Here is a 12,531-nt window from a genome sequence, read left to right as displayed (position 1 = left end):
TGCTGACACGGGTATTTGGAAGATGAGTTCATCGGCTTTTAACAAATGCATTTTTAAATTTTTATTTATTTATTTATTTTATGGGCCCGGAGCGGGTGAGCCTAGCTCATGCTAAGAACGTGCTTGCCCAGTGACATGCACCTCTAGCCCGTTTACATCATTCACTTACACATCTAACGACACCACAGAACATGTATGTGACACCATTGCGCCTGCCTCGCAGGCATGGAGCTGAGACTCACCGCTGGGTGGAAACAGCCCGCTCAGAGCCACGCTGCCTCTGAGTTATGGGGCCCCCTCTGGAAGTCTTCTCTTAAGTCTGCAGTCTGGCCTCTTGTTCCAGCTGGTGTGTGCGCGGTGACAGAGAGGGCTGTGGGTGAGGGAGGCGGTGTCTGTGACAGGAAGTGTGGGTGAGGGAGGCGGTGTCTGTGACAGGAAGTGTGCTCCTAGCTTGTTTCTCCACCCAGCTTCTCCTGTGATAGATGAGAGTCAGGGACCTTGGCAGAAGGCTGGTAGCCTGGCTACGAGGAGAGGGTCAGGTGGCAGCAAGCTCCTCCTGACCCGCGGCTCCTCTGTCAGGTTTCACTTGATGGTCTCAAGCAGGGACCGACCTGGTTGGCCCTCAATGTTGCCTGACTTAGTTTCAAAGGGATTTGTATTTGTCATGGTGTCATGAAGGGACAGTCTCTGGCTCTGGCGTAGGGGAAGTTCATGACCTTTGTTTAGCCCAGTATTCACTATCCCTGACTGTGTGAAAAGAAGACGGCCAGGAAAGGGGGCCAGAGTGGAATACATAGGGCTAGTGAGACTGGGAGTGGATAGAGAAGACATGTCAGCGTTTCCATTCACGCCAGGGACTGCAGAGACATCAACAGCTCAGCTGTTCAGACGACAGAAAGTGCTCTTTGGCCACTCTCAAGGCATGTACTAGTCATCAAAAGATTTTTTTTTATCAAAAGAATTTTTAAAAGGTCCGGCATAATGGCACCCTCACCTCTAACCCCAGAGCTGCGCTGGGAAGCTTGTAATTTTACCATCAACCTGTGCTGCATAGAGGGTTCTAGGCCAGCCTGTGCTACATAGAGAGCTCCAGGCTAGCCTGTGCTACATAGAGAGCTCCAGGCTAGCCTGTGCTATATAGAGAGCTCCAGGCCAGCTTGTACTTCATAGAGGTTTCTAGGCCAACCTGGGCTACATAGAGAGTTCCTGGCCAACCTGGGCTACATAGAGAGTTCCAGGCCAGTTCTAGAGCCACATGGGAAGACCCTATCTTAAAACACAAAGAAAGAGAGAGAGAGAGAGAGAGAGAGAGAGAGAGAGAGAGAGAGAACGGAAAGAAGGAAGGAACTGAATCCCATATTATTCTAACGTATGCATCTCACATCAAACAGTTCCCACACGTTCCCTTAGTCCTATACGAACCTTAAATGGTATCTTCCTCCGTTCTTTCTATTCAGCACAAGGGGAAAATTTCAAACATAAAAGAATATATGCACATTTCCCAGAGTCACGCTGACAGAAAAAGACAAAGCACTGTTACTCCAGACGTGGCTGAGCCCAGACCTTGTGCTCTCCAGAGTGGCCACCAGGACTTCCCACAGTCCTTACAGCACCTTGGGGGTTAGGTGAGAGCGTTGATGCTTTTTCAGATTTCTATCTAATGTAGATGGGGTCTGAAAAGTCATGAAGTTGCTCTGAAAGTGATGTCCCACTGGCCTCTAGACACAAAAGCCAATTTGAACCAGATACTGAGAACTATCTAGGGCCTTTGCTATGTGAAGAGTCACGTAGTCTGCTATAGAAATGAGAAAGCTGATGAGCTAGTTCACACCGAAGCAGACAGTTCGCACCACAGCAGACGGTGCACACCTCACTCAGCAGACAGTTCACAGCACAGCAGACAGTTCACAGCACAGCAGACAGTTCACACCGCAACAGGTCTCACTTCACTGTGCCTGTTCTTCTCACCCCACATGCCCTCTGGCTTTAATCTGTCAGATGAAATGGTGGCCTATAGTTAGAATGGAGAGAAAAGAGGGAAAGAGAGTTCTCACCATATTTGGTGCTGTTATTCTGTGATTTACATGTATGAACTGTGATTTAAATGTATGAACTTACTGTTTAGTTTTCTAACGTTAGGTTTCTCCCAGTTTGCTGGCTTTTGTCCCAGTCCCCCACCCCCTGCTCCTCACCCTGGGGAGCCTCAGGCAAGTTTGCTAACAGCACACTGTCCCATTATCCCCTCACAAATTCTATCTGAATATCTTCTCTGAGTGGACAATGGCAAGCCTAATTCTTGCAGATAATTCAGGGATATCCAGTCCCCACATAGGAAAGGGGGGCAACTCCATTTCCACCTGGGTTGTCACAGCAGCGCCCAGACCGGAAACCCATCCTCCTCACATTCCCCACATAACGCGCATCTCCTCTGCTCCATCCAGGTCCTGGCTGCTTGCAGTTTGCCTTAGGCGGTCTGCTGCAATTTTCTGTGTCCCAATCTTATCCTCTATTACAAAAAATAAAAAAAAATAAGATGGGAAATATAATGGGCTGAAAGAATTCCGATAGCAGATGCAGACAACAAATTACACAGGTAGTAATCACACAGATTAGAAAGTGTAATGAAGACAGTATTCAAGCTGAATGCCCGCGATAAATTTCTCAAGATGATACAAGCTACTTGTTAATAGAGCGAAATAACAATGTTTTCCTTATTAGAACTAAAGTCACCTCTATTTTCACACATGTCACTCAGCCCTTTGGATGGAAGTGGATTGAAGCTCAGAACACACAGCACCAAATGGGCTCACGCTAGGGCGGCGTCCTTCCTTCAACTGCTCCGTTCTGTGGTTATTCATGATGGACCGCTTTAGAAGTCTGTCCTCATGCTCCTGGGCCCTCTGGTAAAAAATTCATGGCATGTTATACACAGAATGGTACTGATCTGGAAGTCAGGAAACCTGGGTGTTAGTTCCAACTTCCGTTGTTAGGTGTTGGGGTCTTGACGATATGAGACGTTCGTATGAAGATTGAGTGGTCTGCTCCAGGGGTAAGGAGCAAGGGGGGGAGTGTCGTCCACGGAGAATGTCAAACAATAATAAAACTGACGAACGTCAGTCTGCTTTCTGTTAGCACCACGTGCCCTCCGTACTTCGAAGAGATGCTCCTGGCCCTCAAATCACTGGGTCTCTGTTTGAAGGAATGCATCTTAACAAATAGACAAATTAGTAAGTACATGTGTTTCAAATTACCACATTTCTGTTATTTAAAATAAACATGTTTCGCATGGAAATATATTTCTAAAACTCATGCTCACGCATACAAATGCAGCAACACGCTACACATGTGTTTCTAGAGTGCTTGTGAGGGTTTGGGGCCATGGAAGGACCTTTGAGCTCTGGCTTCGGCTCCACGGTATGACATATGCCTAAATAACGGAACTGGAATAAACAGCAATCACAGGGATTACAAAGATAAAACACAGAACTTGAGTTCATTCAAATCCGTTACTATCCGCGACAGCTTGGGAGCCTTTGCTTACAGCTCCCAGACACAAAACAGCAGGAATTGTGAGGTATGAGATTTGTGTTTGCTAAGTGTACATTTTAGTTCCTTCATGAAATACTTTATGGAGTTTGTATGCTATTTTTAGATTGAGAGTCGCCCTTTTGAAGAAAATCTTTAGTTTCAAACTAAAGGGGAAAAAAAATCAACGAACAAAACACGTCCATCACTGAAAGTCACTGTGCTGTGTGGCGGGAAGAGTGATCTGTCGGGGGTGTCACGTGTGATGGCTGTACACCCACCTGTGTACAATCTGTCTCTTAGGCCAGAATAGTATTCCCCAAGGAGAATCCCCTGTAGCACTAGGTCCCCCACGCTCCTCTACGACAGTTTCAGTATAAGTGGGAAGTACTTTCTTTCCCGTCCTCGTGGGCAGTGTGTGGTTGCATTCATGGATCAAAAAAAAAAAAACCTCCTCTTAGATTTCAGGAAAACAAAACAAACAGCACACACACACACACACACACACACACACACACACACACAAACTCGAATGTTCCCAAGAATTATCCAACCTTCTCACTTCTGTTTTTGGAATAAGAGGAGAGTTTTGATTTTGGAGTTTGTAGAGGAGATTCGGGGAGCAGTAGGTGGTATTTAGGATGTAGAGGAGAGTGGGGAGCAGGTGGTGGTATTTAAAATGGAGGCATCAACTCCCATCCCACGAGCCCTCAGAATGTACTTTTGGGTTGAGCCAAAGGGTCTCAATCCCTGTTGCATGTTGAATCCTCAGGGCAGCTTATTGAAAATCCCATGCCCAGGCTGCAGCCCAAACTGGATGTCTGTGTCTGTGGGTGTGAAGAGAGTCTGCATCCCTGAATCTGACTGGTAAAATCCATGTCTCTGGGTGTGGAAAGACCCTGTTTCCCTGAGTCTGACCTGCAGCATCTGTGTCTCTGGGTGTGTGGACAGACCCTGCATCCCTGAGTCTGACCTGCAGCATCTGTGTCTCTGGGTGTGGACAGACCCTGTATCCCTGAGTCTGACCTGCAGCATCTGTGTCTCTGGGTGTGGACCGACACTGTATCCCTGCGTCTGACCTGCCCCTACATTTGAGAAGGCATGAGTTCTACACTTCAGCTTCCTTCCCTATCCCAGCATGACTCTCCAGAACTCTCCATCTGCGCTGTAGCCCCTGTCTATGCACAACTGGAGGCAGGAAGACAAAAGTTGCCATGATCTTGCAGCCATGCTACACCGCCGAGTCAGGCCAAGGGCCTGTTCAAGGTCCCTGTTTCCCAGTCCACCTTGGTGACCTGAACCGGCGAGGCTGTCTGGAGCCTGTCAGAAAAGAGGATGCCATTAATAATAATAAAAAACAAATGGCGCCGTCAACCAAAACCCCAGAGAAGTTGAGAAACGGGTTATTTGTGCGTGAAGATGGTGCCCAGATGCCTTGGATTGTGAGAAAAGCCAGAGGAGAGAAGACGTGCAGCTGGTCCCCCGTTTCCAGGCTGATTTGCCGATTAACCTCCTGGAATTCTGAGCAGCGGCTGGTTGAGCCTGCTCCTCTCAACAGCCCACAATAGGCCCTGCCTCTGGGACACAGTGCACATTAAAAAGTTAAGCCATTTATCGCAGAGTTCAGCGCTCCATCAATATCTCATTGAACAGAGCAAAACAGCTCAGCTTCAGTGAGGCAAACCTTGCAGGAAGATAAATGCTAACATTTTCTTGAAAGCCTCAGTAATTATTCAAAGGCCCACCCCCCTCATCCCACCCTTCACCCCAGGTCTCCTCGCTCTCTCTCTCTCTCTTTGGCCAGGATCTGCACCTAACTCTCCTTATTCGGCCAAATTCCCGGAACCATTTTCCGTTTCACAACCCCGTGGGCAGCACCTCCAACATCGGCGGATGATCTGTGGATTTTATCAGCAGCGGAATCGAGTTCCTGAGAACATAGTCTGGCTAGCGCTGACTTTCACAAACTGTTCCCAAACTCAGCGGCTGTTCCCTGACAACCCCTCTTGGAATGAGAGATTCGGAGCCCGAGGCCACATAGTTGCTCCGGAAGGCCCTGGCGGTCCTATATCACCCTTGTCCGTAACAAGGACCTTGTTTCCCGTAAAGGCTGTGGAAAGAGGTAGCAAAGAGTCAGACAAAGTTGCCTGTAACCTGGGCATGTCGGCAGTGGGCACCGGGGCACGCCTCGCCAACCTTCTTGGACTCAGCCCTAGCTCTCCAGCAGGAAATTCTACATCTAGCGGCAGTATTGCGCTACCAGCTGTATCCAAAGGCAGATACTCCCTTTGGAAAGGCAGTTAGCCCTTCTAACATCTCCCGAAGACTCTATAAGATTGATCAGTTAGACCTGGTCACCAACATCCTGATTACCAAATCCTTTCTGGGGTCCTTGCATGCAGCTGCCATCTTGAAATGATGTAGCATTCGAGTAGTCCCGATGTGCGTTGCCTACAGCACCCTAAGAGCCATTGCACAAAAGAATTTTTGTATGGCCAGCAAGATGACGTAGTAAATAAGGCCCTTCCAGTGCAAAGTCCTTCTGGTGCAAAGCCCTGACAGGGTTCAAAACCTGGACCCCCATGTAAAGGAAAAAGGAGAGAACAGACACCCCAAGGCTGTCCTGACCTCACTAGTGAGTGCCTGGTGTGTGTGTGTGTGTGTGTACATTTGTGCACAGGCACACACATTTATGCATGCACATACACACACACTAATAAATTTTTAAAAGCATTATTTTGTGAAAAATAAATTTGGCAAGTCTAGGGTAAGCAAAAATTAAAGAGAATTCTTCTTATGGGACCTCTCAAAGCTGGGAAGCGTGGAGAATATTCAGTCAGGGCTAGCAGGAGCCATTGGGATAAGCATGTTTTTTTTTTTTTTTTTTTTTTTTTACAATTTTTGATGAAATTCTTTGTATTGAAGCATCCAGGTTGGCAATGATGCTTTAGAACCTGTGTGGAAAGCATCTCCTTTTACACATCTGTTTCCTTGTCAGTGAAATGGGAATCAAATAATAGTTCGGGGGATCGCTGCGACTGGGAATGAAATATGATTGACGTGCCCAAATCACTTCGGACACTTGGCACCCGTGGCCTGAGTCCTGAGTCTCACCCAACAGCTATGCAACACTGGCCATGTCTCCAGGATCCAGAGTCCCAGCTTCCTCACCATGGAGCTACTGTGACAATCTGGATCAGAGAGACGTGAAGGATTGCATGACTTGTAGCATGTAAATGGACCAGTAAACTTGGCATAAACCGAAAGCCCCCAAACTGCTGGCCAGACACAGCTGTTTTGGTGAAAAGCCTGTGTCTCATGACTTGAGTGGATCTGAAACATCATAGATGGAAGTGCATTGACTCTGAGGAAAAAAGGAGTAATTTTGTCTTTAAGTCTGACAGGACCAGGTCTTAGCTCCATCTACCCGCTCTGACGTGTTATGGTTGCACACAAAGGCTTGGGAATAGACGCGGTGTTTAGATAGGTTAGATCGAGTCAAATAATCCCACCAGACAGTCTGAGAGTGGAGGCCTCATTTTTGAAGTACAAAAAGATGAATTTGAAGAGATCAGAGCTGACCTAATTCGCAGTTAAATCACAGATCTTGCAGCTTTGCCATTTCCCTGGCTTTTTTTTTATCTAAGATTTTTGTCACCGAAGGAATGGGAAGAGATTTCTGAACGCTAAAAACTCGAGTGGAAAAAGCACCCACGTGTGTTGATTTACTGTCCAACGTTGTCTTCTTAACCAGCAAGGAAGAAGCAGCGAGCCCTTAACGAGTGAAAACCAGTTACAGGCCAGCGTGGTACTGTTTTCACCAGTGTGTGTTCAGACGGCGAGCTGTCTACTCAGCTAATCTAAGTAGCACTGTGAAAACAGGTTGAGAAAAAAGGATTGAAGGTTGTGACATTTCAAAACTTTAGCGTTCAGCTCAATGCTTTTCAGAAAATTAAACAGGAATTTCATATTTTCCTACCTTCTTTCAAACTCCTTTACTGACTCAAGAGGAAAGAAAGCTATGCCCTGTTAGAACCAGGCAACACTGAGCCGTGTTCACCCAGAGCCTGAGATGAGACCTGTTTCTTATTTATTCTGAACAACTTGCCGTCTGGTAATATTTTTCTGTTCTATTTTTAATGGCTATAAAGTTTCTATCACATTCAGTAATTATCTTCAATCTCAGAAGGACGGAGGAAATTCCACAAGAAGAACTACATGAAAGATCCAGGGTACAGGTGCCAGAAAATATTGTTTTGTTTAGTGGAGATGAGACTATAAAAATATGGCTCTTTATAAATGATGTTCTCAGGCTTATTTATAGACACTATGACACTCGCTCTTAAACTCCTTATTTAATTGCTAACAGAAACGTTATTTCAAAAGGGAATCGGGGTGCTGAAAACACAGCTTAAAGCGGTATATTCTCCGGAGCATCTCATCATTTCTTCCTATTAGCCGCTACAGCTACTTAGGAAAAAAGACATCGGGAGTTAATTTAAGCCACGGCACACGACAAACAAAAGCATTTTAAGTTTCTCAGGGGCAAGCGTACTAGGCTACATCTTGAAGGAGACTGACTGGAAAGGGATATCAAAGAGAATTTATTGTGTGATGACCACCTCCAGTTAGCTAGCTAAAGTTCTGAGCAAAAAAAAGTACCACAGTGGTTAAGAGCCCAGGGATAAACTCTGCTTGAAGGGAGTGTGTGTGTGTGTGTGTGTGTATGTGTGTGTGTGTGTGTGTATATACATGTGTGTGTGTATGTGTGTGTGTATACATGTGTGTGTACATGTGTGTATACATGTGTGTGTATACATGTGTGTGTATACGTGTGTGTGTATACATGTGTGTGTATACATGTGTGTGTATACATGTGTGTGTGTATACATGTGTGTGTGAGAGAGAGAGACAGAGGGAGAGACAGAGAGAGATAAAGTAAGAGAGAGACACGAGAGAAAGAAAGACACACAGAGAAAAAGACACACAGAGAAAAAGACACAGAGACAGGGGGAATGAAAGAGACAAAGAGAGAGACACAGAGAGAGAAAGAGAAAGAGAGAGAAACTTTGCCCAAGGTTGCATTTTTAGGTAGCTATATCAAGTGATTATGCTGGGATATTATGATTACTATTGAAAGCTCAAGACATTGACCTAATGCTGCCATTCACTACCCGTGAATACGTGAATCACGGTACAGTCAAATTGAAAGGATCTGCCACACTGACCATTCACCATGGACTCTTTGAAAGATAATTCCTTCCACTCACTGAGAATGCCCACCAAATGCGCAGAAGGCGCAGAAAGAAAGGAAAGTATCTTCCTGAAAAGGAGAAAAATCTAAACGACAAAATACTGCGCTTCACACCTACCCGAGGTGTGTACCTATTACAGCCTCCTTGGCTCTCTGGCTCTCTGTGGGTAAACGGAGTTAACCCTCTACATTTCTTGCTCACACTTCATTGTTCTAAGTTCATAGTCTATCCGGGAAAGGTCCTGGAAATACCATCCTGTACACTAGATAAACAAAAGACATTTTGAGAGCCTTGGTAGTCAGCAGGAGCTGGGTAGAGAAAGTGACAGAGGGACACATCAGATACTTCCCAGCAGAGTGACCTCAGATGTCTCGGTGTGGTGGGGAAGGGATACGAGCTAGGCATTTCTTTGTTCCTGACAGGGGCCCTCACTGTAAGAGGCTCCCAGGTCACCCACTTCTGAATGCCTGGCAGCTGCTAAGCTAGGCTTGTCCTGAAAGGCAGACGGGATCCACCGCAGAAACCCGGGCTGCTGAAGCAGGGATGATGGCCCCGTGACATTGTCGTGCAGGGCATTTTCTTCTGCTGACCTGTACACGAGTAAATGAAGATAACCCTCGTCACAGAACATAACCTACTTCCCTTTCCTGAGCAACACTGGGGAATTGTGGTAAAGAGCCAAGTGCCCCGCCCGCGTGAGCTGCCTGTCCCGAGGAATTTGAGTGTCAGCGTTAGCCCCAGCCTGGAAGGGACGATCCAGGGGTGATCTGCCCCCCAGAGTCCGCCGAGGAGATCCTCCAAAGACTTTTTGTTATCAGCTTGGATGAATGGCTGTCTATCTCAGCTTTGTTTCTATTAAATATTTACAGAGGGATTATCGCCAGTTTTGCCCATTTTGTGGTTTTTGTTTTCTACCTTTAACACACAACACGTCACCTAATAAAAATTGCGGCACATAAGGCACCGTGCAGAAGGCGCCGAGGCCAGTGTGGCTTTACCGGTGTTGTTTTAAGTGTCTGTGCTCCGAATTCCCCGGGAATCCATGCTGTTAACTCCCGCGGATATGAACAGACCTCCCACGCCTGTCGGATCCCACTGTGTATTTATTAGGAGACGGCCTTTGCTTCTAGACCCTGCACACGGGGCTGTATTTTTCCCCCTGGGTGCTTGCGTTCCTGACCACACTTGTTTGAAAAGAGCCCCTAAAATATATGGCTAAGCTGGGCAGGCAAAACAGTCTGGGTAATCAGAGGGCATGTTTAGGAAACACTGCTTGCAGGGGCCAGCCGCGCTTTAATGAAACCTCCAAGACGATAAATAGCCGAGTCCCCTTCTCCGGGGTCATGGGTGCTGGCTGCAGCGCTGGTCAGAAACCAAGTGGAGTCACGGTCCTCAGAAGGGAGAGATAGGGAAACATCAAATGCTTGGCTGCTTGGCCTGGAAATGCTAAGCGAACAGGGACTGAAATCAGGCCCTTTCACTAGCACAACGAATCCTAAAAGTGCCACTTCAGAGGCTTTTCGGGGGGGGGGGGGAGACATAAAGTTAAAATCAAAAAGAAAAATGCCTTGGTGAAGTCTGGATGGATGTCTGAAGTGAGAGTGTTCACCCTGTCACAAGAAGTTTTCATCTAATTGTGCAAGGTCAGGTTTAATTTATATTAAAACCTAGGCTAGCGTTCCCTCCCTTTAGAGGGCCTCCTTTCCGAAGTCCCCACAGTACAGCTTGGTGCTAGGTGGTAACCCGTTAGCCTAAAGGAAAAGCTCACCCCCGAAGCAGGTAGATTTTAGCTGACCCCAAAGGCGGATAGAGTTTTGCCTTGTAACTCTTGCCTCTCCAGTTTTGAACAATGAACTAAATACTGTTGAAAACCAGAGTCAAATTGTGTAGGCTACCCATTCTTACCTGTATTTCTTAATAGAAATCTGACACTGGGAAATTCTGTGTCCACATAAAAGACTATTCAGCATTCAGTCCCCCCACCACCAACTTTCTTTAGCCACCAAAAAGAAAAAAAAAAGAAAAAAGAAAAAGAAAAAGAAAAAACACTGATGGAGTAGCGCCACCGTCTGGACGTTTTAAGGATGGCAGGCAGGTTCCTTTCCCTTAAAAGATTAAGCTATTTTCACCAGCACATTCATTTATCTTTTGGGGGACTCGTTAGACTTACCTAAGTGTCTTAAGAACGTTCAGAGGAATTCTGAAGGCTCCTCTCGCTGATTCATAGTAGAAAAGAGTGATGCACTTCACATGGGGGATGTTGTCTGAAGAGAACAGAGTACAGGATGCAGGGAAACAAGCCTTACACTTTACACTTAAAAGATAGACTTGGAACTAGCTAGTGAACGTGCGTGTCACAGGACAAACTTCTGCCCTGTGGACAAGGATAATCGTCATGTCTGACCCACAGGGTGCTGGGTAGGTCAGAAGCTTGGGAAGCGCTTAACGTGGGGTCTAATTGCAGCAGTGGTCAGTGATGAGAGAGATTATTAAAACTGTATTTATTTAACTCGCTTTCAAACGTACAAATGAGCAGTTGCAGCGTCGGCAGTGACTCTGAGTGCCTGGACCCTGTCCCAGACAGAAAGTTTCCACGCTTTTCTTTACGTCATGGGAACAAGAGGATCTGCCAATATTCTGAGAAGTAGTCATCTCTCCCCCGCTCCCCACGAGCTAGGGCCTGGGCTCACAGCTGCTCAGCCCCAGCCCCAGGACTCTATGGATGAGCAGAGCTGTCTCTTGCCCTGCCCCACCCACCTCCTACCTCGGCTTTGTTCTGCGCACGCGCCCTGTGTTTACACAGCCCCATTGCCCCTGTGTTCTGTCTTGCTTTGTTTATTTAAATCTCACCTCTCCTGGAGACACAGGTCCTACCTTTTCTGAGAGTTCACCTCCTGTTCTCTTCCTTACTGCCCGTTTTGGACCTGCCAGGATTAGTATTGGCGGTGACTCCCTGACTGCCAAACTCATGAAGGGCGGGTATAAGATGTGACTTGCCTCTGTACCCTGGGCAGCCATGAGATGCTCACATCCCTGGTCTTCAACTCGACAATAAAAACATATGTCAGCGCCCACTTCACTACTAAGACAGTCTGTCAAACATTTGGCACAAACTGAAACCTAGACTCCAGGTCTAAATTTAACAGAGAACTGCCCTTCACAGGTTAGAGAGAGTAGGGCTTCCACTCCTGGGTGGCACTAAAAGTCTAGTGTGGCTCTAAGTTGGTAGCAGGACCTCATGTTTATAGGGCTAGTGCTTCCACTGTTACCATTCCCCATGCCTCTGGGTACAGAAGGTGCCTGGTACAGACCAGAGAAGTTCAGCCCCAGATGGGGCCTGGGCTGGGGATAGGACTGAACTAGTTACAATCCTGCTTCTAGTTCACCCAGTGCCTTTAAGGTTTTCCATCATCACTTTGATCCTCCATACAATATAAATTTTGCCCCTGCCTTACCAAGTCCCTGCAGATATCAGGAATTGTCCCAGGGTATAGTTCTCAAAACTATTTCAGTTCTTCAATTTTTTCAAATACCCGTATCAACCAGCAGAGGGCAGTGGAGGACAAACTGAGCTCTGGGTTGACTGTCCCAGGCTCGTGGTCTAAGTCAAGGGCTACAATCGCTTGGTATTTGATGGTAACACTTTGCCACTATCGCTCTGTATTGCCCTTGAAGTCTGAAGCAGTCTGGTCGGTGTTCTGCTCCTGCAACTTTCTCAGCACTTAGCTCCTTCGCGGAGAGCGTCTCAGCC

Source organism: Alexandromys fortis, unplaced genomic scaffold (genome assembly GCF_014885135.2).
Source record: "Alexandromys fortis isolate MF-2015 unplaced genomic scaffold, M_Fortis_MF-2015_v1.1 scaffold_93, whole genome shotgun sequence".
Classification (NCBI taxonomy): domain Eukaryota; kingdom Metazoa; phylum Chordata; class Mammalia; order Rodentia; family Cricetidae; genus Alexandromys; species Alexandromys fortis.
The sequence above is the reverse complement of the archived record's forward strand: the minus strand, read 5'-3'. Positions refer to the sequence as shown.